Here is a 27,506-nt window from a genome sequence, read left to right as displayed (position 1 = left end):
TCGGCACTGGGATCCGAAGAGTTCGGGATCGCCTGGAGCCCATCTTGGTGAAGATCGGCACCCCGCGGGCATAAAAGACAATCTGTGAGTAAACATCTTGAACCGCAGCCCTTGTGTCGTCTGAATTCTTCCCGCATCTCTGCATCACCAACTTTCATTATACTTCAACCATCAACATTCTTCCCTGGAGCTTAGCGCTACTTGTAGAGGGCCATAACATCTTAGTTGCGTCACACCATCAGCCCCAGCAGTGAGAGACTACGCAGCGACGGCTCCCTCTCAGTCACACACTGCAAGTGGCGTCACGAACTTTAATTATCACTAAACCACAGTTCCCATCATCCCCCTTCATTAAAATACACCGCCAGGGTCACAGAGCTGGACCCTGCCACCGCTGACATCCCCGGACTAGTCCGGCCCAGGTCCGAGTACCTCCGGCCCTGGAGTGGGCGTGTCATATACATCGGCTATTTGCAGCCAGAGGGAATAGTATTCACTAAATAGCATAACTATATAAAAGCAGCCAATGTGTCACCATAGTAAAACAACATTTACAGTATACAGCGAAGCTTCATACATTCAGCAACTTATTTCATTTATTCACTAATTTCCAGGTCAAACCTGCATTTCAGGGTCTCAATTCACAAACAGTAGAAGTATTTTCTATAACAAAAAAAGTATAGAAGATCTGTATTTATTTTTATTTTATTCTCTTTCTTCTGAATTTTCTGAACAATTAGCAAAAACTGAATAGTATTGCACAAATCAGGTCCCGCAGGCGCTAGGTTAAAACAATTACCAGTATAACATTATATATTATACATCTCTACATATATAAAGGGGTATTGGAAACAGGGCTGTGGAGTCTGTGCCCATTTTGGTGGAGTCTATATTAAATGGACCGACTCCTAAAATACATAATAAATTGGGTACAGCGGCTCAATGCAGTATGTGATGAATATTTTTTTCATAAGAATTTGGGACAGTTGTGAAATGTTGTATAAATGTCTGCTCTGTTCCTGATCTGAGCTCTGGTTTTAGTTGAGATGAATCTGGGCTGCACTTCACCTACATGATATAAGTAGTGACAAATCTCCTCTACAGATAAAGGGTAAAAACAGACACAAGGAATACCTGCAATCATCTCAGAACTGGATCATCTCAAAACTGCTAGCGACTCTGGCGTGAACAGGAAAGTAGGATTAAGGTAAGTCTAAACTTTCAATAAATGATCTTTTAGAATGAGATGATCTTGTTGAAGCGGCTTCATATCTTTCTACTATTTATTATCACATGCACTGTGTTGTACAGATACTACAGCTGGCAATAAGTCTGCAAGAGGGCCAAGCTGGAACTCTGATTGGCAAAGTGAGGAAATTGGTTATTGCCACCAAAACCCCTAAAATTGATTCCATCTTGAAGAGACGTGCTGGAAAAGGGGCAATTGTCGATCAAGCTACTCGCTGGGTCGGCACTTATTTAATGATTGAGCAATTGCTTGAGCCGAAAGCCTTTCTTGTAGACATGGCCAACCCTTAGGTAACACTAAATGAATGTCAATGGACTCGGATGGCTGAATTGAAGGAATTGCTTCATCACCCATTTACAGTGACTAAAAAAAATTACAAGCTGAGGATTTAACTGCCAGCATTTTCATAAGAGGAGTGCAAGAACTTGCCGTTTTGCCTGTCCCAAAGAGGAGATGGCATTGCTGCTTCAATGAAATGGAGACTGCGGTTAGAAAACAAAATTCTTCTGGCAGCTGTGTATGTAGGACCCAAGTCATCGTATATTGCTGGATGATCAACAGCTTACTAAAAAAAAAGAAGCTCTGACAGAGGTATCAGGATGAGCGGCTACAGAATTGCTAAAAGAAAGAGGACAAGAGGACTTGGGATCCTGCCAGTGCTACTGTATCTTCAGCCTCAGACAAGTTTATTTTGAAAAGTATTTGGACAACATAGAGCAGCAAAGCGTTGCCGCAGGGAAGAAAAAAAAAAAGGGGGGGAAAAAAAGAAGGATTCCACACCCACAGCAAACAGATTTACTCAATTTCAGCAAAATTTTTCACTCTCAAAAATAGAAAAGTTCAGCCGTTCATCAAAACTGACTGTGCATGAGGCAATTCCTTTATACCCTGAAATTGTTAGAGATGTTGCCCATGTGGTTACCGCTTTGCCACAAACGCAAGATAGTGTAGAGAGGTTGTTCTCTAGCCTTAAAATGATTACATTTTAGGTTATCCATGAAGAAAGATCTGATGAAGGCCATACTATCTCAGAACAAATTCATAGACTGCACAAATGTTATTCCGTACGTATTTGTTCAAAACACTTTTCCCTGCTTACTGCATAGTGTATTGCATATTTACAATTTATTAAAGTTTGTGTTCCAAAACTTTTATTCCAATAAGGTCTAACAGCTTGATTATTGCATCATAATAATGATGATGATTAAAAGCCCAATGTTACCATTTTACTACAATAAATTTGTCACAAACATGAGTCACGTATGAGGGAGTAAAGTGAAATTGAGGAGTCGGAGATTTGGCTTATCGACTCCACAGCCCTGAAAGGAGTATCGGAAAGATTAGAAAACAGACCACACTTATAAATTGCTATAAATGAGCACAAGTATGGCTACAATGATAAGTATACAAGGTTACGGTTTGTTTTACATATAAGTACCATAGTAGAATATGAAGAAAATACATCGCTCCTTACCAGTGTTTTTTTCAGAACTCATGACAGCACTACGAAGAGGGGATTTGCCCTTCAAGGACAAGAAACCCACTGAATAAAAGGGTGGCGTCTCTGCCACACATCAGTTGGCTTACAGAGCATGAGATGACCTCCAAGTGGACATGGTTATCCTATATACATAACCACACCACAGGAACAGCTTATATAAATCCATATATATCCTATTTTATTTATAAACCCCCAACAACATGAAGTGTGGGAATATACGGGTGCGGTCACAGGTTCTGAAGAAACTTTACTGGTAAGTAAAACTACTGATTTTTCTTTCACGCATGACAGCACCACAGAGAATTACAGAAAATAAGGAATATAGGGAGTGACCATTGTCTGTAGAACCCTTCTACCAAAAGTGAGATCAGAAGAGGAAGACAAATCGAGCCTGTAGTGCCTATAAAAAGGTAGAGGACCATGTCGCTGCCTTAGGCTAAGGCTAGTTTCACACTACGTCTTTTTAACATCCGCTGAAAACGTTTTTTTAGCGGAAGTACAAATCCTGCTTTTACAGCAAATAACGTATGCAAACGCATATGTTATTTTGCAGGATCCTGCACTGGATGTTTAGGGGCGGGCATTGGAGTCATGTGATCGGGAGTGAGGGGAACTAGACTGGGAGGAGGCTTCTGACAGCTGCAGACGCTGGTAACCAAGGTAAACATCGGCCTTGGATACCCGATATTTATCTTGGTTACGAGTGTCTGCAGCTGCTAGGAGCCGGGCTGCCTGCACGCGTAACCAACGTAAACATCGGGTAACTAAGAGAAGTGGTTACGCGATATTTACCTTGGTTACGAGTGTCCGCAGCTCTCAGGTGGGGGAGAGAGGAAGGGGAGGAAGGGGGAAAGACAGATAGAGAGAGAGAGGGTGAGGGAGGAGGAGAGAGAGACAGATCACGCGAGACTGGTTCTGGGCATGCTCAGTACTTTCTGGGCATGCTCAGTACAAAAGCAGGATCCTGTCTATCAGCACGCCAGCGTTCACCTGCGTTTGCGTGCGTTATAGTCAGGATCCAGCAATTTGCAGTATTTGGACGGAGCTCAAAAACGCTACAAGTAGCGTTTTTGAAACATGTTAAAAAACTGCAAGTCACTGGATCCTCACTATAACGCACGCAAACGCAGGTGAAAGGACGTTAACGCGAGTCCATTGCAAATGCATTGAAATGAAAACGCATTTGCACTGGATCCGCTTGTCCGCTAAAATAACGTTAAGGACGGATGTTAAAAAGACGTAGTGTGAAACCAGCCTAAGTTCACACTTCAGTTGTTTTCAATCCGTCAGGTCCGTCAGCAACGGATCAGTTGTTTTTTAGGCTACTTTCACACATCCGGTTTGAGCCCTGCGGCTCAATCCGGCTGTGAAAACTATGCAACGGATGCGGTGAAAACACCGCATCCTTTGCATCAGTTTTTACATGCGGCCGGTCCGGTTTTTTCCGGTTGCGGCATGCTACTGAGCATGCGCAGTGGAAAATACCGCATGCGGCGACCGGATGCGGTTTTTTCCGCATCGCGCCGCATCCGGCCTCCATAGGGATGCATTGAAAAATGCGCCGCAGCGGCCGGATGCGGCGCGATGCGGTGTTTTTTGCCGGAGCAAAAAACGTTGCAGGGTACGTTCGATCCGGCCGCCGCATCGGCTAAATCTGCCGCATGCGGCAAAAACCGGACCGAACGCAAGCCCCTACGGCACAATGCGGCACTAATGTAAGTCAATGCAAAAAAAAAACGCAATCGGCGTTACAAAAGCTGGTTGCGGTTTTTCTGCAGAACGCCGTATTGTGCCGCAGAGCAAAAATCCGGATGTGTGAAAGTACCCTTAGATGTCAACTGATGCAACTGATGTGTTTTTCACAGGATTCCTTTCACAGGAATCCTGTGAAAAAACTGATCAGTTGCGTCCGTTATATCCGCTGTGCATCCGTTTTTTGACGGATCAGTCATGATCCGTTTGTGTTTGGGACAGCCCAGTGGGCGTGCCAAACATGCTGGGCATGCTCAGTAGAGCACGGCGGAATCCAGCGCTGGATTCCGTCGTAAGACGGATTACGACGGAATCCAGCACCATAGACATACATTGCAAGTGTGGCGGATGGCGACGGATTCCTGCGCGGCGCGTTAATTTTGACGGCCCGAAAAACGTTACATTCTGCATTGCGTCAAAAACGACGGACCGCGACGCAGCGGATGCAACGCAGGGTCATCAGTCGCAATCCGTCACTAATAGAAGTCTATGGGGAAATACAGGATTCCTGCAAAATATTTTGCAGGATTCCGTAATTCCTCAAGGCTACGGATTGTGACTGATGCAAAACAACTGAAGTGTGAACTTAGCCTTAGAAATCTGCTTGATGGATACATCGGACTTCTCCACCCAGGAGGTTGCCACGGCTCTTGTAGAGTGAGCCTTCAACCCATCTGGAATAGTCTTGCCAGTCATAGACTAGGCTTAACTAATGGCCTCCCTGATCCATCTGACAATTGTACATTTAGAAGTCCCAAGCTCCTTCATAGGACCCCAAAAGGCAACAAATAAGGATTTATCTACTTTCCAAAACCTTGAGACCGCCAAATACTTCATAAGACACCTTCTAACATCTAAAGTATATAGATTCTCCTCATTTTTACAAAAGGATTGGAAAATCACCTCCTGTTTTCTATGAAACTGAGATAGAATCATCTTGAGGCCAGATTTAGCATATCATCTAGAATCTGGGTCAAAGGAGGATCTACTGAGAGCCTGAATATCACTCTTTATACAGGCTGATGTCAAGGCAACAAGGAGAATGTTCTCAAGCAAGAACAGCTTAATTGATGTAGCATCAATAGGCTCGAAAGGAGGTTCAGTCAGGGTCGCTAATACAAGATTCAAATCCCATGGAGGCAAACTTGGTCTACAAATAGGTGTTGATCTAGAGCAGGCCTTAATAAACCGAGACACCCAATGGTTACCTGCTATGTCAGTTAAAAAAGGTCCCCTATTGCGGAAACCTGACTTTGAGTGTTAGTAGACAGACCTAGATCCAACCCTCTCTGCAGGAACTCTAAAATTGATCGGACTTGAAGCCCCTCGCCTAGCTTAGCTCCTGGAGGTGGCTAAGAACTTTTTCCCAAGTTCTGCTATAAATATATTTATGGTGACCGGCTTCCTACTCTGGAGCAGGGTAGTAATTAGGTTAGGAGAAAATGCCTTCTGCTCTAATAATGAGCTTTCAAATTCCACGCCATTAGGTGCAGGTTGGCTAGGTCCTTGGGAGAGCAGGCTCAGGATCTCTGGAAGTTCCCATGGATCAGTGATGAACATTTTTCTTAGCCAAAAAAACTGTCTTGGGCTAAAATGGTGCTATTCGGATGACCCTTGCGTGATCCTCCCCGATCTTCCTTAGTACTGCTGGAACAAGTCACTGGCGTAAAGACATAGGTTATGCTGAAATGCCATCTGATCAGGAAAGTCTACCGCGTGAGGATGTTCTCTGGGGTTTAGAGAACTAAACAATATATAATTATTCACTTACATAGTGCTATTAATTCCATAGCGCTATACATACATCAGCAACACTGTCCCCATTGGGGCTCACCATTTAAACTCCCCATCAGTAGGTCTTTGGAGTGTGGGAGGAAACCAGAGAACCCAGAGTAAATCCACACAAATTTGGGGAAAACATACAAACAGATGTGGCCCTTGGTGGGATTTGAACCCAGGACCCCGGTGCTGCAAGACTGCAGTGCTAACCACTGAGCCACCGTGCCGCCCTGACCTTACCATTTTTTTGTTTTGTTTGCACAAAGTGCTATTATTGGCCGACTCCATAAGTCCACAATCTGACTGAAAATGGATTTAGACTTCATTCTCATTGCTTCAGCTGATTGCTCAGTCTGCTTCGTAGTTTTTCTTCCCTCTTATGTGCTGTTAGAGAGGATTTTCTGAAATATCCGGTCACTTGCATCAAGGTACTAAATAACATCCCTCCCTGATGATTCATATAGGACACAAACGATAAGCCTGGCTCAACCACTTTCAGTAGGTGCTGAGAGGGTAAGAAGCTAGTAAATTGTATAGAGAACCCAGCACTTAAAGTATAAGTACAAATACCATTTACTTTATTACTCCTCGTACTTTGAGTGCTGGGGTTCTCTATACAATCATACAGGACAGTCTCCTAATTGTCCAAAAGGATTTGTCGCGCAAAGGGTTATGGGGTAATTTGTCCCGGGCGGGTATAACTGGGTAATGTCACTTTGGTGGCCGTTGCCCGGTTCCGTGCCCTGTGCCCTTTTTGTAACGGGGGTATATTTACAGGGGAATAGATTAGTGTTCATACGTGACGCCACTTGCAGTTTGCGGCAATGTAGATGGAGCCGTCGCTGCACAATGTCCACTGCTGGGGCTGGTGGTAATGGCAGCCTGGATGGTAGGCCCTCCGCAAGCAGGGCCAGGCCCCAGAGGGTCGGTGTAGTGACGGGTGTCGAAGAAGGTAGTCCACACAAGGAGATTAATGCAACTGGTTCTTTACTCACTTTCTGGTGGTAACTGGGTACCCGAGGCCGCCTGGTTTCACCTGCAGGTCTCCTTTGTCCCAGTGCCAGTGTAGTAATCTGGTACCTTCTTCCCCTGCACTTGTCTCTCGTTTGTGGGTCCCCGTGGCGTAAAGCAACTGGGGGTCCCCGTCTGGTGGTGTTTCTTTCCACTGCTGTCCGTATGACGGTAGCGTGAACCCTGTGGGGTTGGAGTCTCTGGTCCTGTCCCCGGCTCTCTCTTTGCTACAGAGTCTCGGATTTTTAAGGCCAGCGAGGTACTTGATGGTCCCCTCGCTGTGCAGGTGTTAACAGGTCGGCTTGGAGATTCTGCCTGTCCTAGGGTCCTGTACCCTGTCTGTGCGTAGTTCCGGGAGTTTTCCACTGGAAACTACCCTCCTGGGTACTAGGTTACTGTCAGCCCCGTGTCAGTGCGTCTCCCCTGTCTTGTGTGATTTCTCTTCTAGAAAGTCCATGATAAATCTGACGACCTTAATCAATTTATTCATATCTTCGACCGGAAAGCAGTGACATCCCCTTGTATCACTATCTGAATGTGATGAGGAATGGGAGGAGCCTAAAGACTGACCATCTCCTTCTGATCTGTCTGATTCTCTCGACTGCGGGGAAGATTTTTCTTCTCCACCCTGAGGTAAGGATCGTAAAGAAATTTTAACCTCAGTCCAGATAATGGATCTAAGCTCAAAGGCAAAGTTACGAGTTTCTTTACATAAGGTCTGCTCTATACAAGACTGACAGTCTCTTGGGTCAGGAATTGGGTAATCCTTCCTTACAGGGAGCACATTCCCTGTTCCTAGATTTTATAAGGCATTTCCTGGGTCTCACCTAACAAGAAAATTATGACAAAAAAATAATCCTTTCACAAAATGACAAGGCTATGTGTGCACGTGCTTTTTACTGACCACAAAGATGCCACGCTTTTGGCCCCAAATAAACACATGCATTTGTGTGTGTTTTTTGCTGCGTTTTACTCCGTTACATTCAATAAGTGAAAAAAAACAGGGAAAAACGCAAAAAGAATTGACATGCTGCATCTTTGAGGTCCCCAAAAAAACCCCAAAAAACTGCACTGTGCGGACAGCAAAAATTAAAAAACTCAGACTTTGCTGGGGAATGAAATTCATGCAGTTTTGAGACCAAAACTGCCCCCAAAAAATGTGCAAAAACGCAGCAAAAAGAAAAAAACAAAAACAAAAAAAAAACACAGCGTGCGCACATAGCCTTAGGGTACCAGATTAGGAGGGATCTGGTCACCTGACAGGTTTCCTCTGGAGGCTGTAGAATCCTCTTTTCTCTCTGGATCCACTTTATTGGAACAGTAGCTCTGTTGGCTGACACTCCGCACAGATCACTTGCTGCCAGAGCGCACGCTGGTCTTACCAAGGTGCAGATGCAGCATCCTGTTCCTGCTGGGGCTTCCGTTACTGTTCAGGCTGCTCCTGCTGGATGGCCTGTTGCTCCTCACTTTCCATCCTGTTGAAGGGAAATAGGCTGGAGCACACGCACTCTACTGGCAGTCAGACTGCAGTTTTAAAAAGTGCAGGACCTGCCAGGTACAGCCCCCTCCTTCAGTCCTACGTCATTAGCGTAGGCTACTTCAGGTCATTTGAGCCGGGTGTGCATGTCACCAAGATACGCCTATAAAGGGCGCGTGCCCTGCACGCGCGCAAACCCAGGGTGCACAGCTGCCGGCCAGACCATAGAGGTGGCGCCGCAGCTCACGCCTGCTCCCACCTGGGCCCACTGCCGTGCTTACAGGACCCCCCTCACTCAAGCCAGGGTAGGGACATCTTTGCTGCCTACATTCACGAGCGAGGCCTGGGCAGAAGAATCCCGGTGTCTACCGCTTCTTCAGAGGTTCCCCCGCCAAGGACAGTAAACCATGCATGGGAGCGGTGCGGTCCTTTTATTCAAAGGATTTCCTGTCCTTAAAAGGGCGAATTCCCTCTCTCTATGGTGCTGTCCTGGGTGAATAAACAATAAAAGCCCATCTTTTTTTTCTACTTTATAGGAACACTTTATACTGTACGACATGAAGATTGATTGTTTCTATACAGTGGGCCACTGCAAACAATGAAAGTCAGTAGATGACATTTATAAGGAGGCAGACGTTCTTGCCAGAGGACCAGACTTTTTTTTATTTTTTTTTTCACAGAATAGTCCTGCAGGTCACAAGTGAATTACTTAACAGACATGAATTCGGCACGCCAGAGGTGAAACGGTGAGGTTTATTATAAAGAGCACTCCAGAATGGTAATTAACGTTTCGGTCAACATTAAACCTTCGTCAGTACACAGATTACAATGTTGAGGCTGCTAGGAGCTCAGCGCCTGTGTAATGCTGCGGCATCCAAGGCTAGTAGAATGCGCTTTATCCACGGGACAAGATCCTATTTGGGCCCCACCCCCAGAAGTACCGCGGCTACGTTTTACATGTGAATTACTGTCTGTCACCTGAATGAGGCTGTGTCATGGTCAAACATCCTTCCTGTCCACACCCTCCCATATGCACACTCAGCTTGTTCAAGTATACTTATATTCTGCATGGGAAGATGATGCTATACCACCCGGGCAGTTTATGTCCCCAGAGAAAATCAGGCTTGAGCATGTTGAAATCCATCTGCCCAATCCCTGTCTCACCCAACATCTGCTGACAAACAATAGCTGGGGGTCCCCATATACATTAGATGGTTGGGGGACACAAACAAAAATGGATATCTGAGAAGGAAGTAACTGCAATCACGTTATGCGGCTGGTTGCACACGTGGCACAATGTTTTGTCAGGAGATTTACACAAATATAAAAATAAACAAAGTAAACTCCCAGTTTACTGAAAAAAAAAAAAAATCCGTTGTCCCAAATTTTTGCCTCCAAAACTTTGTTTCCTGGTACCAAAAGAGGCAAACTAATAATTTTCATGTGAGACCATGTCCCTCCATTCACTTACAACACTCACGTTTCAAACAAACTCCCCCATAAAAGCAGATCAAAAGGTCTGACACTCCGGACATCAGACAACCAAGTATTAGGTCCAGGGTTATCCATCATCTCAGACGACGTCTAAGTTTTCCAAACACATTCTTTATTTTGTCTTAGTGAAAACCAGCGAGTGACCACATCTTGAGAAAAAACAAGCATTCTCCAAACCATTCCAATCTTCTCATTTCACAGCTCATTCCGCCTTCACGAACCGATTGCAGATTCAACCCTGATCTGTGTAGAACGTGACTGCAGCTTCTATGGTATTTGTCAAAAGCTGTATTTCTCTTTTACAAAGAATTGTTGCAAAAACTGCAAGTGAAGAGAACTAATTAGAGGCCTCATGCACATGGCAATAAAGTGCATAGTTTTTTTTTATTCCTAAGATGTACAATATAGTAACTTAGTAACTCAAAAATGTAATACATCTGGATAAAACAAGCCCACTCTCCAGTAGTGTACTTAAGCATCTTCACTAGTGATGAGTGAGTGATGATGGGCGAGCAGTACAATGCTCAAAATGATTAGTGAACCCTAATAAGATGCTCGAAATAATGAGCGAACACTTATGCTTGGGTGCTCGTTACTCAAGTAGGTCAGACATACGGACGGGCTTAACTTGAGTACCGGGTATAACGGAAATCAATGATTGGGTAGTTCGGCTCTCCGTCCACAGTTAGCCATAAATAGAACATCTCTGGGGGAAAGTTTGTGTTTTTGAGGAGGGAGATTGGTAGGTGGTGTTACACTGTATTCCAAAATGTTGTTTTTACCCCCAGTGAAAGCCAGAGACTGCAAGTGGCTCTCACTGAGGTGGCGGCTTGCATCATTCAGTGAAGCGAGCCTGTGCTGTGCTCAATGTTTCATGAACGACACAGCCAAGCACCTGTGAGCATCGAGTGTACCCGAGCACTCCGATGCTCGATCGAGTGACAAGCATGCTCGGTACTCTAAAAGTGCAGTTGGATGCTCAGACAGGCGCAATTCGTGTGCCCTAGTATAATGGAAGTCAATGGGGAAATAGAGCATGTTTCTGGAAGAGGTCTTGGAAAAATGTCCTGGACTTCCATTATACTCAGTACTAGAGTCACATTGATCTGAGCGTCTGACTGCTTATCACTAATACCCGAGCATGGTAGTGCTCGCTCATCACTAATCTTCACACAAGGCCTAGAACTAACATATCTGAGAGTAGGGAAATGTTTCTACTTCAAGCGTATGTGCACACATACAAGACTGGCAGCGGAAAATTAATAAAATACGTACTTTTTTGTTTCATATTTATGGGTTAAATACGCTACAAAAATGCTGGAATAACTGGCATGCTGCAGATCTGAATCTACCACAAATCCACAAAGAAGAAATAAGTAAGTGTGCATGACATTTCAGAGATCTCATTAGCTTTGCTGGTATTGTAAACCACTGCGTATTTTCCACACAAAATCAGTGGGAAAAAAAAAATGCATTGTGTCCACATAGCCTAAGCGCACATTTGTATATTATATTTTCCTTCCACAGATATGTGGCGGAAAATACAAATTGTTTTCCAGTACCAGCAAAGTAAATTAGGTCTAAATACTCAGACATATTGCTTATTTATTCCTTTCAGCAGATTCACATCTGCAGCACATCAATTCTTGCAGTATATTTCACTATACATATAAGGCCCGTTTCACACATCAGTGAAAAACAGACGATGTAGGTTGTCCATATGTACCGTATTTTTCGGACTATAAGACGCACCTGACCATAAGACGCACCCTGGTTTTAGAGGAGGAAAATAGGAAAATAAAATTTTAACCAAAAAATATGGTCATGACACTGTTATGGGGCGAGGATCTGCTGCTGACACTGTTATGGGGGTAATGTCCCCAAATTCTCTACTAAGGTACCCCATTCTGATAAGGATCCTCCTGCCTTGTATATGATCCTACTCATATACCCCCCATCCTGCTAATAATATACCCCCCATCCATCCTGCTCATGAAATACCCCCCATCCATCCTGCTCATGAAATGCCCCCATCCATGCTGCTCATGAAATGCCCCCATCCATGCTGCTCATGAAATGCCCCCATCCATGCTGCTCATGAAATGCCCCCCAACCATCCTGCTCATGAAATGCCCCCATCCATCCTGCTCATGAAATGCCCCCATCCATCCTGCTCATGAAATGCCCCCATCCATCCTGCTCATGAAATGCCCCCATCCATCCTGCTCATGAAATGCCCCCATCCATCCTGCTCATGAAATGCCCCCATCCATCCTGCTCATGAAATGCCCCCATCCATGCTGCTCATGAAATGCCCCCATCCATCCTGCTCATGATATACCCCCATCCATCCTGCTCATGATATACCCCCATCCATCCTGCTCATGAAATGCCCCCATCCATCCTGCTCATGAAATGCCCCCATCCATCCTGCTCATGAAATGCCCCCATCCATCCTGCTCATGAAATGCCCCCATCCATCCTGCTCATGATATACCCCCATCCATCCTGCTCATGAAATGCCCCCATCCATGCTGCTCATGAAATGCCCCCATCCATCCTGCTCATGAAATGCCCCCATCCATCCTGCTCATGATATACCCCCATCCATCCTGCTCATGAAATGCCCCCATCCATCCTGCTCATGAAATGCCCCCATCCATCCTGCTCATGATATACCCCCATCCATCCTGCTCATGAAATGCCCCCATCCATCCTGCTCATGAAATGCCCCCATCCATCCTGCTCATGAAATGCCCCCATCCATCCTGCTCATGAAATGCCCCCATCCATCCTGCTCATGAAATGCCCCCATCCATCCTGCTCATGAAATGCCCCCATCCATCCTGCTCATGAAATGCCCCCATCCATCCTGCTCATGAAATGCCCCCATCCATCCTGCTCATGATATACCCCATCCATCCTGCTCATGATATACCCCCATCCATCCTGCTCATGAAATGCCCCCATCCATGCTGCTCATGATATGCCCCCATCCATCCTGCTCATGAAATGCCCCCATCCATCCTGCTCATGGAATGCCCCCATCCATCCTGCTCATGAAATGCCCCCATCCATCCTGCTCATGAAATGCCCCCATCCATCCTGCTCATGAAATGCCCCCATCCATCCTGCTCATGATATACCCCCATCCATCCTGCTCATGATATACCCCCATCCATCCTGCTCATGAAATGCCCCCATCCATCCTGCTCATGAAATGCCCCCATCCATCCTGCTCATGAAATGCCCCCATCCATCCTGCTCATGAAATGCCCCCATCCATCCTGCTCATGATATACCCCCATCCATCCTGCTCATGATATACCCCCATCCATCCTGCTCATGAAATGCCCCCATCCATCCTGCTCATGATATACCCCCCATCCATCCTGCTCATGAAATGCCCCCATCCATCCTGCTCATGATATACCCCCATCCATCCTGCTCATGATATGCCCCCATCCATCCTGCTCATGAAATGCCCCCATCCATCCTGCTCATGATATGCCCCCATCCATCCTGCTCATGAAATGCCCCCATCCATCCTGCTCATGAAATGCCCCCATCCATCCTGCTCATGATATGCCCCCATCCATCCTGCTCATGAAATGCCCCCATCCATCCTGCTCATGAAATGCCCCCATCCATCCTGCTCATGAAATGCCCCCATCCATCCTGCTCATGAAATGCCCCCATCCATCCTGCTCATGAAATGCCCCCATCCATCCTGCTCATGATATACCCCCATCCATCCTGCTCATGATATACCCCCATCCATCCTGCTCATGAAATGCCCCCATCCATCCTGCTCATGAAATGCCCCCATCCATCCTGCTCATGAAATGCCCCCATCCATCCTGCTCATGATATACCCCCATCCATCCTGCTCATGAAATGCCCCCATCCATCCTGCTCATGAAATGCCCCCATCCATCCTGCTCATGAAATGCCCCCATCCATCCTGCTCATGAAATGCCCCCATCCATCCTGCTCATGAAATGCCCCCATCCATCCTGCTCATGAAATGCCCCCATCCATCCTGCTCATGATATACCCCCATCCATCCTGCTCATGATATACCCCCATCCATCCTGCTCATGAAATGCCCCCATCCATCCTGCTCATGAAATGCCCCCATCCATCCTGCTCATGATATGCCCCCATCCATCCTGCTCATGAAATGCCCCCATCCATCCTGCTCATGAAATGCCCCCATCCATCCTGCTCATGATATACCCCCATCCATCCTGCTCATGATATACCCCCATCCATCCTGCTCATGAAATGCCCCCATCCATCCTGCTCATGAAATGCCCCCATCCATCCTGCTCATGAAATGCCCCCATCCATCCTGCTCATGAAATGCCCCCATCCATCCTGCTCATGAAATGCCCCCATCCATCCTGCTCATGAAATGCCCCCATCCATCCTGCTCATGATATACCCCATCCATCCTGCTCATGATATACCCCCATCCATCCTGCTCATGAAATGCCCCCATCCATGCTGCTCATGATATGCCCCCATCCATCCTGCTCATGAAATGCCCCCATCCATCCTGCTCATGAAATGCCCCCATCCATCCTGCTCATGAAATGCCCCCATCCATCCTGCTCATGAAATGCCCCCATCCATCCTGCTCATGAAATGCCCCCATCCATCCTGCTCATGAAATGCCCCCATCCATCCTGCTCATGAAATGCCCCCATCCATCCTGCTCATGAAATGCCCCCATCCATCCTGCTCATGATATACCCCCATCCATCCTGCTCATGAAATGCCCCCATCCATCCTGCTCATGAAATGCCCCCATCCATCCTGCTCATGAAATGCCCCCATCCATCCTGCTCATGAAATGCCCCCATCCATCCTGCTCATGAAATGCCCCCATCCATCCTGCTCATGATATACCCCCATCCATCCTGCTCATGATATACCCCCATCCATCCTGCTCATGAAATGCCCCCATCCATCCTGCTCATGAAATGCCCCCATCCATCCTGCTCATGAAATGCCCCCATCCATCCTGCTCATGATATACCCCCATCCATCCTGCTCATGAAATGCCCCCATCCATCCTGCTCATGAAATGCCCCCATCCATCCTGCTCATGAAATGCCCCCATCCATCCTGCTCATGAAATGCCCCCATCCATCCTGCTCATGAAATGCCCCCATCCATCCTGCTCATGATATACCCCCATCCATCCTGCTCATGATATACCCCCATCCATCCTGCTCATGAAATGCCCCCATCCATCCTGCTCATGAAATGCCCCCATCCATCCTGCTCATGAAATGCCCCCATCCATCCTGCTCATGAAATGCCCCCATCCATCCTGCTCATGAAATGCCCCCATCCATCCTGCTCATGATATACCCCCATCCATCCTGCTCATGATATACCCCCATCCATCCTGCTCATGAAATGCCCCCATCCATCCTGCTCATGATATACCCCCCATCCATCCTGCTCATGAAATGCCCCCATCCATCCTGCTCATGATATACCCCCATCCATCCTGCTCATGATATGCCCCCATCCATCCTGCTCATGAAATGCCCCCATCCATCCTGCTCATGAAATGCCCCCATCCATCCTGCTCATGAAATGCCCCCATCCATCCTGCTCATGAAATGCCCCCATCCATCCTGCTCATGATATACCCCCATCCATCCTGCTCATGATATACCCCCATCCATCCTGCTCATGAAATGCCCCCATCCATCCTGCTCATGATATACCCCCCATCCATCCTGCTCATGAAATGCCCCCATCCATCCTGCTCATGATATACCCCCATCCATCCTGCTCATGATATGCCCCCATCCATCCTGCTCATGAAATGCCCCCATCCATCCTGCTCATGATATGCCCCCATCCATCCTGCTCATGATATGCCCCCATCCATCCTGCTCATGAAATGCCCCCATCCATCCTGCTCATGAAATGCCCCCATCCATCCTGCTCATGATATGCCCCCATCCATCCTGCTCATGAAATGCCCCCATCCATCCTGCTCATGAAATGCCCCCATCCATCCTGCTCATGAAATGCCCCCATCCATCCTGCTCATGATATGCCCCCATCCATCCTGCTCATGATATGCCCCCATCCATCCTGCTCATGAAATGCCCCCATCCTGGTAAATGGCGTGTATCCTGTGGCACAGGAAAAAAAAAATAAACGTTTATACTTACCCTTCCTCACTTCCTGAAGCACCGATCTCTGTCTCAGCTGCAGCGCCGCTGTGTGGAGCCGTCACCGGTGTCTGCAGCATCGCGTCTTCCTGTCTGTGCCGGCGGTAAGCTGATCGATTCTGGTGGATACTAGCGGCGCGCACAGCGATGATGTCATTGCAGTGCGCGCCGCTAGTGTCCAGATCAGCTGACCGCCGGCACAGACAGGAAGACGCGATGCTGCAGGGGGGCGGCTCCACACACGGTGACGGGTGAGTACACTGATTCACTGCACCCCGCGCTGATAATGATGCACGGGGGGCAGTGAATACAGCCGCACATGATCACTCCAGGCTGTAGTTGCCAGGGGTGATCACGGCCGGCTGCTAATTATGCACACACCCCCCCCCCCCCGCCTATCACCCCGCCCACCTGTCAGCGCCGGTTTCGCTGAGAGATGATGGGCGGGAGGATGGGCGTGCATATGTAATGAGCGGGCCCACGTGGTCACGGCAGGCTGTTACAGCCTGCTCGTGCCGCCGATGACCCGCTGCACCGCGGCACCCTCATTCCCCGCAGCCTTATAGTCAGACCATAAGACGCACCCCCCACTTTCCCCCAACATTTGGGGGGAAAAAAGTGCGTCTTATGGTCCGAAAAATACGGTAATCCGTTATTGCACATGGACGTATACTCACCTGTCCCTGCTCCTGCTGTCTGTGGTGCTGAACTCTTCGGCTGTGTTTCCGGCGGGCGCTGACATCCGCTGCAGCTACTTCCAAGTTGGCTGTTACTGCATACATGAATATGCAGCCAGTAATTAGCCAGCTCTGAAGCAGAGGCCGGAGACAAGCAGCGCTGGAGAAGGCGAGTGAAAAATGTTTTTATTTTTAATGTCCGTGTTTTTCTGGTTCATGTTTCACGGACACGCGTGTACGCTGCACGGAGACACGGCCACTGAAAAAAAAAAAAAAAAAATCACTGACGTGTGAGCAGACCCATTGATTATATGGGTCTGCGTATGTCCGTGATTCTGGTACGTATAAAAACTAGCACATACGTACCAGAATCACTGACATGTGTAACAGGCCTAAGTGGGAGAATAAGCAAAAAAAAAAATAAAATAAAAATAGTGCATTTTACGCTATGTTTTTCCTGCAAGCACATCAGGATTTGCAACAGAATCTTCCACAAATCCTGAACAAGTGCACATAGTCTAAAGCTGGTGTCACACACAGCGATGACGACAACGACGTCGCTGCTACGTCACCATTTTCTGTGACGTAGTAGCGTCGTCCCGTTGCTGTGTGTGACATCCAGCAACGAGCTGGCCCCTGCTGTGAGGTCGCCAGTCGCTGCTGAATGTCCTGCTTCATTTTTTGGACGTTGCTCTCCCGCTGTGAAGCACACATCGCTGTGTGTGACAGCGAAAGAGTGACGAACTGAAGCGAGCAGGAGCCGGCGTCTGGCAGTCTGCGGTAAGCTGTAACCACGGTAAACATCGGGTAACCAAGAAGCCCTTTCCTTGGTTACCCGATATTTACCTTAGTTATTAGCGTCTGCCGCTCTCACGCTGCCAGTGCCGGCTCCCTGCATATGTAGCTGGAACACACATCGGGTAATTAACCCGATGTGTACTCTGGCTAGGAGTGCAGGGAACAGGGAGCCGGCACTGGCAGCGTGAGAGCGGCAGACGCTAATAACTAAGGTAAATATCGGGTAACCAAGAGAAGTGCTTTCCTTGGTTAGCCAATATTTACCTTAGTTACGCTTCCACGCGTCGCTGCTAGCTGGGTCACTGGTGAGATCTGCCTGTTTGACAGCTCACCAGCAACCATGTAGCGACGCAGCAGCGATCCTGATAAGATCAGATCGCTGGTCGTGATCGCTGCTGCGTCGCTATGTGTGACACCTCCTTAACAGTGCAGTATAAAATTCTTTCAGATCAATAAAAACAAAATACTGAGTAAGTTAAGACCTCCATGTGTTACAAACACACTCAAGCAAAGAAATGCTGTGGAAGCCTACAGAACCACACATCTTAGTGGTAAGAGTGCTCGAGTATGAGAAACGCGTGGATGTGGACGCTTGTCCGGCTTTTGTTTGCGCGAGTTTTTTTTCAATCACAGCACCCAAAGAGGATAACTATTATCCTACTCATAAGAGGATACCTCTAAAAGCAAGAAGAAAAAAAAAAAAAAGTTTACAGTTACGCAGTCAGAAGTATAAATGGGGTACAGTGTGGACTCACAAATAAAATGAGTCTTGTATTCAATATAATTACTTTGACACAGATCTTTACCATGGCCGTATACACACCGTCACGGCTGTCTCACAAATAGTGCTGCCCAAGAGCTCGGCAGTGTCTGAAGCCATTACAGTGAGTAACATTTAGTCTGAGGCACCGTGGTCATTCTTTGACAATAAGACAGGGGTGTGCAGAAGAACACAGCAGATATTATGCCATATAAATTTAGTTATGGGACATTAGTTTCACTTTAATAGGTATCTCAAACTGCACGTGGAGCAGATAATCATTTTCTGGTGCCAGTTAGGCCACTACTGGTGCTAAGGTGGCATTCAGACAGATGTAATGCAAGTGTGTCAGAGCTCAGAACACTATGCTTAATATACTTAATTTAACCCCTTAATGACAAAGGACGTATAATATATCTATCCTTGGCAGTGTGCCCTTTTACTGCGGACTCATTATTTGCCGCAAATGTCATCAGATCATTAGAGATATGTAGCTACAAGGCACTGCTCCTGCTCTTCTTAACCCCTTAATCTGACAGCATGATCTAACGCGCTCCGACGGGGATCGCGCTGTTGCCCAGCGCCATTGGCAGTCTAGAGGTGCTATCACGAGGAGACAATGGGTTGTCATGATAGCATTGGCCAGAAGATGACCCCTGTCGCTGTCATGACTCACTTCTTGACTGAGCTGCCACTCATAGATCAGCATCGCTAGGGAGACTAGTAAAATTAATAAAGCAAAAAAATAAAATAAAAAAAAAGTTAAAAATTAAGAAAAAAAAATCCCCTAAATGTTTAAATCTGCACCCCTTTTTGCCCTACTGAAAATAACAGACATACACATTTGGTATTGCCATGCTCAGAAATGCCCAATCAAAATATAAAATCAATTAATCTGATTGGTAAAGGGCATACCGAGAAAACAAATTCCCCACAAAACTCCAGAATTACGTTTCCACAACTTACATAAAACTACTCATTTTTGGTATCTACAAATTCATTCTGACCTGGAAAATCATACTGCCAGGTCAGTTTTACCATACAGTAAACATGGTAAATAAATTAAAATAAAAAAAAAAAAATAAAAAAAAAAAGTGGAATTGCACTTTTTTTTGCAATTTCACTGCACTTGGAATTTTTTTCCCCATTTTCCAGTACAACTTGGGGTAGAATGAATGGCTTCTTTCAAAAGTACAACTCATCCCGCAAAAAAACAAGCCCTCATATGGCTATATTGATGGAAAAATAAAAACGTTATGTCTCTTGGAAGAAGGGGATGGGAAAAGCCTACAAAACTTTGACCAAAATTCAGCTGTCTGAATGTAGTTGGAGGCTACGTTCACACAAGTGTATTTTCTGTCAATGTTCTGTTTGGCTGTGCAATGGACCATACACTGAGCACATTGAACTAGGTGTACAAGTAGGAAAAAAAAACCCAAAAAATCAGATGAAGGCTGTGTGCGCACGTTGCGTTTTTTTCCTGCATTTTTGCTGCGTTTAAAACTGCACTTTGTCTGACAAAATGTATGCATTGTGCTTCCCCAGCAAAGTCTATGAGAAGTCAGAGAATTCCATGCGCATATTGTTTTGTTTTTTTAGGCAGCGTTATGGATGCCAAATATTTGACAAAATTGATGCCTAAAAAAAAAGCAGCATGACACTTTAGTGTGTTTTGGTTGCATTTTGCAGCCATTGAAATGAATGAGGTGTGTCAAAATGCAACCAAAATGTTTAGCTGTGCGCTTGCACTGCATTTTTGTTGCGTTCTGCATGCTTGTTTGACAAACAAAATGCAGGTCTTTCCATTTCTGTCTCTTCTTCCTTCATACTCACCGATCACTGGCGCTGCACGGCTGTCACACTGATTCGGCAACTTCTCCTGCTTTTGAAAATGCAAGCCGCTCATTAGGCCATCTCATATTCACTGCTTCCCCCGCTCACCGGCTCCTACGATTGGTTGCAGTCAGACGAGCCCCCACGCTGAGTGACAGCTGTCTCACTGCAACCAGTCACAGCCTCCGGTGGGTATATATATCGCGCAGTAAAATAATTAAAAAAAAAAAAACAAACAGCGTGCAGTCCCCCCCCCCCATTTTGATACCAGCCAATGTACAACCACAAGACAGCTGGGGGATGGTATTGTCATGATGGGGAGCCCCCCAGCTTAAAAATATCAGCCAGCAGCCGCCCGGAAATGCCGCAACCATTAGATGCGACAGTCCCGAAACTCTACCCGGCTCATCTCAATTGCTGCCCTGGTGCAGTGGCAAATGGAATAATAAGGAGTTAATGGCAGCAGCCCATAGCTGCCACTAAGTCCTAGCTTAGTGATGGCAGGCGTCTATGAGACCCCTCCCCCCATCACTAAACTGTAGTGAAAGTAAATAAACACAAAGACCGAAAAATCCTTTATTTGAAATAAAAGACAAAAAAAACACCCTCTTTCACCACTTTATTAATCCTTAAACACCCCTCCAGGTCCGACGTAATCCTCGCAAGGTCCCACGATGCTTTCAGCTCTGCTACATTGGAAGGTGACAGGAGCGGACGTAGAACACGCCGCTCTCTGTCAGCTCCACGGAGCAACTGAAGTGAGTCGCGCTGTCAGCGGTGACGTCACTCAGGTTACCCGCGGCACCGCTGGATTCCCCAACTGACTCAGGTGGAGGACTTCAGCTGTGGCTACGGGTAACCTGAGTGACGGCACCGCTGATCGCGATGCTCACTTCAGTCACTCAGGTGATTTGCGTTCACAGGCAAGTCCTTCACTTGTGATCGCAAATCAGGCCGCGACACAGACAGAGCCGTGTGATGACTGAACTCGGGTGAAGCTCCGACGTCACTGCTGTGGACCCGTGTCCTGGCACTGACCTCAGAGGTTCATCGGAGTTCATGACAGCACACAGAGACAGAGCCGTGGGACGACAAAGTCGGGTGAAGTTCATCAGAGTTCATTCTCATCACACAGCTCTGTCTGTGTCTGCTGTCAGCAGGCATGTAGCAGAGCTGAATTGCCGTGGGACCGCACTGTCAAATGCATCCAAAACGCATGCAAAATGCAAGCGTTTTGGATATTTTTTTTGTCACAGTGTTTACAAGTCTACCAGAGGATGCATTTTTTTTGACAATTACAAAACGCAACGTGCGCACACAGCCTAAGACAATGAGGAGATTGTTATATAAGGTTAGTGTGGAGTAAGCAGCAGAATGAGATTGTGCAGCTGCAGACATAGCCAAACTCCCCATAGGAAGTAATGAAGAGCAAGCACAAAAGTGCTCTTTATTTCTGTCGAGCAGTTTGACACCGACTGGCTCCACGCGAGCATAATTATTGGGCAGTCCGGCTCTCCACCCACATACAGCCAGCCATAAAGTGGGGAAACTAGCAGATACATTTTTTTTTTTAGCATTTACACACAGAGTCCAAACAATTTTTACCCCCCAGTGACAGCATTCGGAATGCAAGTGGCTCTCACTAGGGAGGCAGCTCGCATCATTCACTGAAGGGAGCCATCTCAGTGAATGATCAATTATGAATGACACATCTAGCAGCCACAATGCTTGGCCTAGCACTGAGCGTACCTGAGCACCCCTCGAGTGAGTATCGCACACACTCGCTCATCATTAATAAGTAGGTTTATTACTAGTGATGGGCCAATGCTCAGTGCTCGAAATGAGTGAACACTCATTACTCGAGCAGGTCAGACGCTCAGACGGGCTCCAACTCAAGTAATGAGTATAATGGAAGTCAATGACTGGCAAGTACAGCTCTCAGGCGACATACAGTCAGCCATAAACTGAGCATTTCCAGAAGAGGGAGGGGTTTGGTTTATTTTTTTTTAACACTACAACCAATAACGTTTTTACCCCTAGCAAGAGCCATTCAGAGACTGCAAGTGGCTCTCACTGGGGAGGCAGCTCACATCATTCACTGAAGCGAGCCTGTGCATTGTGTTCAATGTTTCACGAAAGACACATCCGAGCACCTTTGATAACCAACAGAGCAGAGTGTACCCGTGCACCCCGATGCTCACTCATTTATTACTAATGATAAGTGAGCACTACCATGCTCGGGTCTCGTAACGTAGAAGTCGGACATTCGGATAGGTTCAACTCGTGTACTGAGGGAATGGGAAACGCTAGCATTTTTTCACAAAAATCTTACAGAAAATGAGGCTGCTTGGCCAGAAAACGTAGAAACAAAGAATTAAATAAAAAATATGTTTAGGGGGGAGAGTTGAAGGGGGAGTTGTTGGCAGTCCAAATCTGTGTTACTAGTCTGCCCCAAGGGCCAAAATTTTAGGTGCCCGATATCCATGACCTTACAATAAAAACCCTTTAGTTACCATAAACGCTGGATGAAGGGAATTTCACAATATCTAGAACGAGACATGGAAAACATTTTCTTCGATATCCATTTACTGGATTTAGTGGAAGACGCAGATTTTGAAGCTCTTTTTGTTCCCTTGGTCAATGCACTCAATGTTATGTCCTATTTCTGCAGAAACTTTCCACTAAGCAAACATTTCATTAAAAGAATAAATCACCTATTTTTATTGATCAATTGAAATCAGATAGTGAAACGCCCCCACCTAAAATATATTATATTCACTTCCGTACATTATGGGAGGGGTAACGAGGTCATCTTGCCTCAGCTGCTATTTACAGCACTTTAAGATATGCTTTACTGCAGCCACATGTGGGGGAGGAAACAGTCTGATAAGTCCTGAGCGGGCGAAGTCTGAACCTTAAAAAAGTTGGCGCACAATCAGGTTTCCAGATTGCAAATCAGATGACGTGACCAATCAGCTGCTAATCAGTGACGATAAAAGGGTAAAGTACATTTGTACTGTATTAAGTCATTGGATAGAAAAAAAAGTGATAAAATACAGTCACAGGAACGGTAACCGAATGTACAGACGAGCCACAGAAACGGCGGCAATGTGGGAAATCGTAACAATTATGGCGCCTGCAGCTCACAAACAGTACTAAGGTGAAGAATCGAGGGCTACATTTAAGGAAAAGTAAAATGCAACCACGAAAACGTCCGATTAACCCTTCATTTACTTCACACATGACCTGAGAGAAGCATGATGGGAAATATTAACCCTTTACACCCCTCCCCCACAAATCTGCATAATGTGAATATGATGGGATCTATTAACCCCCTCGGAAAGCGTCAGGATGGGATCTATTAACCCCCTCGGAAAGCGTCAGGATGGGATCAATTAACCCCCTCGGAAAGCGTCAGGATGGGATCAATTAACCCCCTCGGAAAGCGTCAGGATGGGATCAATTAACCCCCTCGGAAAGCGTCAGGATGGGATCAATTAACCCCCTCGGAAAGCGTCAGGATGGGATCAATTAACCCCCTCGGAAAGCGTCAGGATGGGATCAATTAACCCCCTCGGAAAGCGTCAGGATGGGATCAATTAACCCCCTCGGAAAGCGTCAGGATGGGATCAATTACCCCCCTCGGAAAGCGTCAGGATGGGATCAATTAACCCCCTCGGAAAGCGGCAGGATGGGATCTATTAACCCCCTCGGAAAGCGGCAGGATGGGATCTATTAACCCCCTCGGAAAGCGGCAGGATGGGATCTATTAACCCCCTCGGAAAGCGGCAGGATGGGATCTATTAACCCCCTCGGAAAGCGGCAGGATGGGATCTATTAACCCCCTCGGAAAGCGGCAGGATGGGATCTATGAACCCCCTCGGAAAGCGGCAGGATGGGATCTATTAACCCCCTCGGAATGCGGCAGGATGGGATCTATTAACCCCCTCAGAAAGCGGCAGGATGGGATCTATTAACCCCCTCGGAAAGCGGCAGGATGGGATCTATGAACCCCCTCGGAAAGCGGCAGGATGGGATCTATGAACCCCCTCGGAAAGCGGCAGGATGGGATCTATTAACCCCCTCGGAATGCGGCAGGATGGGATCTATTAACCCCCTCGGAATGCGGCAGGATGGGATCTATTAACCCCCTCAGAAAGCGGCAGGATGGGATCTATTAACCCCCTCGGAAAGCGGCAGGATGGGATCTATTAACCCCCTCGGAAAGCGGCAGGATGGGATCTATTAATCCCCTCAGAAAGCGGCAGGATGGGATCAACCCCCTCAGAAAGCGGCAGGATGGGATCAACCCCCTCAGAAAGCGGCAGGATGGGATCAACCCCCTCAGAAAGCGGCAGGATGGGATCAACCCCCTCAGAAAGCGGCAGGATGGAAATTATTAGCCCCCTCAGAAAGCGGCAGGATGGAAATTATTAGCCCCCTCAGACGGCTTCATGGTATTGACCCCTCACCACCTCCCCCCGTGTGGACGCCATTATGGCCGAGGCCATCCCCCTATCACAGGACAGCAGTGCGGGCCGTCACGCGCAGAGGCTTCTTCTTCCCCTCACTGCGGCCGCCATCTTGTCCCCTGCAGTCGCTGCTTCCCCTCCGCCGGTGTCTCCGCTTACCTGCTCCCTTTCCCGCTTCCTTCCTCACACCCTCTGCTGCTGCTGCTGTCTCCGCCGCCTCGGGCCGGGCTCCTCTGCGGACGAACACTCGGCCGTTATCACCGAACACGGACGATGACTTCTAATTCTCTCTCCTCACAGCTCGAGCGACGCAGTCACCGCCTCCCGACGTGCGCGACACCGAGGCTCAACCGTCCTGACGTCAGACGTGCGCGCCGCCCCGCGGCTCTGAGGCGGTCACCCTCCACCTCGCGCGTTTGGCGCCAATTTTTCTTTTACCTCAGGCTGAGAGCGCGGCGGGCGGTGCCTGCTCCTGTCACACAGCGCCATTACTGCCGGGGGCCGGAGACGCACAGCGGACTGTGCCTGCTCCTGTCACACAGCGCCATTACCGCCGGGGCCCGGAGACGCACAGCGGACTGTGCCTGCTCCTGTCACACAGCGCCATTACTGCCGGGGGCCGGAGACGCGCGGCGGGCGGTGCCTGCTCCTGTCACACAGCGCCATTACCGCCGGGGCCCGGAGACGCACAGCGGACTGTGCCTGCTCCTGTCACACAGCGCCATTACTGCCGGGGGCCGGAGACGCACAGCGGACTGTGCCTGCTCCTGTCACACAGCGCCATTGCCGCCGGGGGCCGGAGACGCACAGCGGGCGGTGCCTGCTCCTGTCACACAGCGCCATTACTGCCGGGGGCCGGAGACGCACGGCGGACTGTGCCTGCTCCTGTCACACAGCGCCATTACTGCCGGGGGCCGGAGACGCACAGCGGACTGTGCCTGCTCCTGTCACACAGCGCCATTACTGCCGGGGGCCGGAGACGCACAGCGGGCGGTGCCTGCTCCTGTCACACAGCGCCATTACCGCCGGGGGCCGGAGACGCACAGCGGACTGTGCCTGCTCCTGTCACACAGCGCCATTACTGCCGGGGGCCGGAGACGCACGGCGGACTGTGCCTGCTCCTGTCACACAGCGCCATTACTGCCGGGGGCCGGAGACGCACAGCGGACTGTGCCTGCTCCTGTCACACAGCGCCATTACTGCCGGGGGCCGGAGACGCACAGCGGACTGTGCCTGCTCCTGTCACACAGCGCCATTACTGCCGGGGGCCGGAGACGCACAGCGGACTGTGCCTGCTCCTGTCACACAGCGCCATTACTGCCGGGGGCCGGAGACGCACAGCGGACTGTGCCTGCTCCTGTCACACAGCGCCATTACTGCCGGGGCCCGGAGACGCACAGCGGGCGGTGCCTGCTCCTGTCACACAGCGCCATTACTGCCGGGGGCCGGAGACGCACGGCGGACTGTGCCCGCTCCTGTCACACAGCGCCATTACTGCCGGGGCCCGGAGACGCACAGCGGACTGTGCCTGCTCCTGTCACACAGCGCCATTGCCGCCGGGGGCCGGAGACGCACGGCGGACTGTGCCTGCTCCTGTCACACAGCGCCATTACTGCCGGGGCCCGGAGACGCACAGCGGACTGTGCCTGCTCCTGTCACACAGCGCCATTACTGCCGGGGCCCGGAGACGCACAGCGGACTGTGCCTGCTCCTGTCACACAGCGCCATTACTGCCGGGGGCCGGAGACGCACGGCGGACTGTGCCCGCTCCTGTCACACAGCGCCATTACTGCCGGGGCCCGGAGACGCACGGCGGACTGTGCCTGCTCCTGTCACACAGCGCCATTGCCGCCGGGGGCCGGAGACGCACGGCGGACTGTGCCTGCTCCTGTCACACAGCGCCATTACTGCCGGGGGCCGGAGACGCACGGCGGACTGTGCCTGCTCCTGTCACACAGCGCCATTACTGCCGGGGGCCGGAGACGCACAGCGGACTGTGCCTGCTCCTGTCACACAGCGCCATTACTGCCGGGGGCCGGAGACGCACGGCGGACTGTGCCTGCTCCTGTCACACAGCGCCATTGCCGCCGGGGCCCGGAGACGCACAGCGGACTGTGCCTGCTCCTGTCACACAGCGCCATTGCCGCGGGGGCCGGAGACGCACAGCGGACTGTGCCTGCTCCTGTCACACAGCGCCATTGCCGCGGGGGCCGGAGACGCACAGCGGACTGTGCCTGCTCCTGTCACACAGCGCCATTGCCGCGGGGGCCGGAGACGCACGGCGGACTGTGCCTGCTCCTGTCACACAGCGCCATTACTGCCGGGGCCCGGAGACGCACGGCGGACTGTGCCTGCTCCTGTCACACAGCGCCATTGCCGCGGGGGCCGGAGACGCACAGCGGACTGTGCCTGCTGTCACACAGCGCCATTACTGCCGGGGGCCGGAGACGCACAGCGGACTGTGCCTGCTCCTGTCACACAGCGCCATTGCCGCCGGGGC

General features: G+C 48.9%; 1 protein-coding gene across 2 annotated transcripts in view; it reads right to left on the bottom strand.

Moving 5' to 3' along the window:
* Nucleotides 1-27,506, bottom strand: part of ZNF638 (zinc finger protein 638) — a 423,199-nt gene that overhangs the window by 244,490 nt on the left and 151,203 nt on the right. Inside the window, exon 1 of one of the 2 annotated variants that reach the window (XM_075346120.1) lies at nt 25,166-25,259. The exons of the other annotated variant lie outside the window; for it this stretch is intronic. The gene's annotated coding sequence lies outside the window, so the exon portion shown is untranslated. Of the gene's footprint in view, nt 1-25,165; nt 25,260-27,506 lie in introns of those variants that run through there. 2 annotated transcript variants of the gene reach the window in all.

The sequence above is a fragment of the Anomaloglossus baeobatrachus genome, chromosome 1 (assembly GCF_048569485.1).
Source record: "Anomaloglossus baeobatrachus isolate aAnoBae1 chromosome 1, aAnoBae1.hap1, whole genome shotgun sequence".
NCBI lineage: Eukaryota > Metazoa > Chordata > Amphibia > Anura > Aromobatidae > Anomaloglossus > Anomaloglossus baeobatrachus.
The sequence above is the reverse complement of the archived record's forward strand: the minus strand, read 5'-3'. Positions and strand labels throughout refer to the sequence as shown.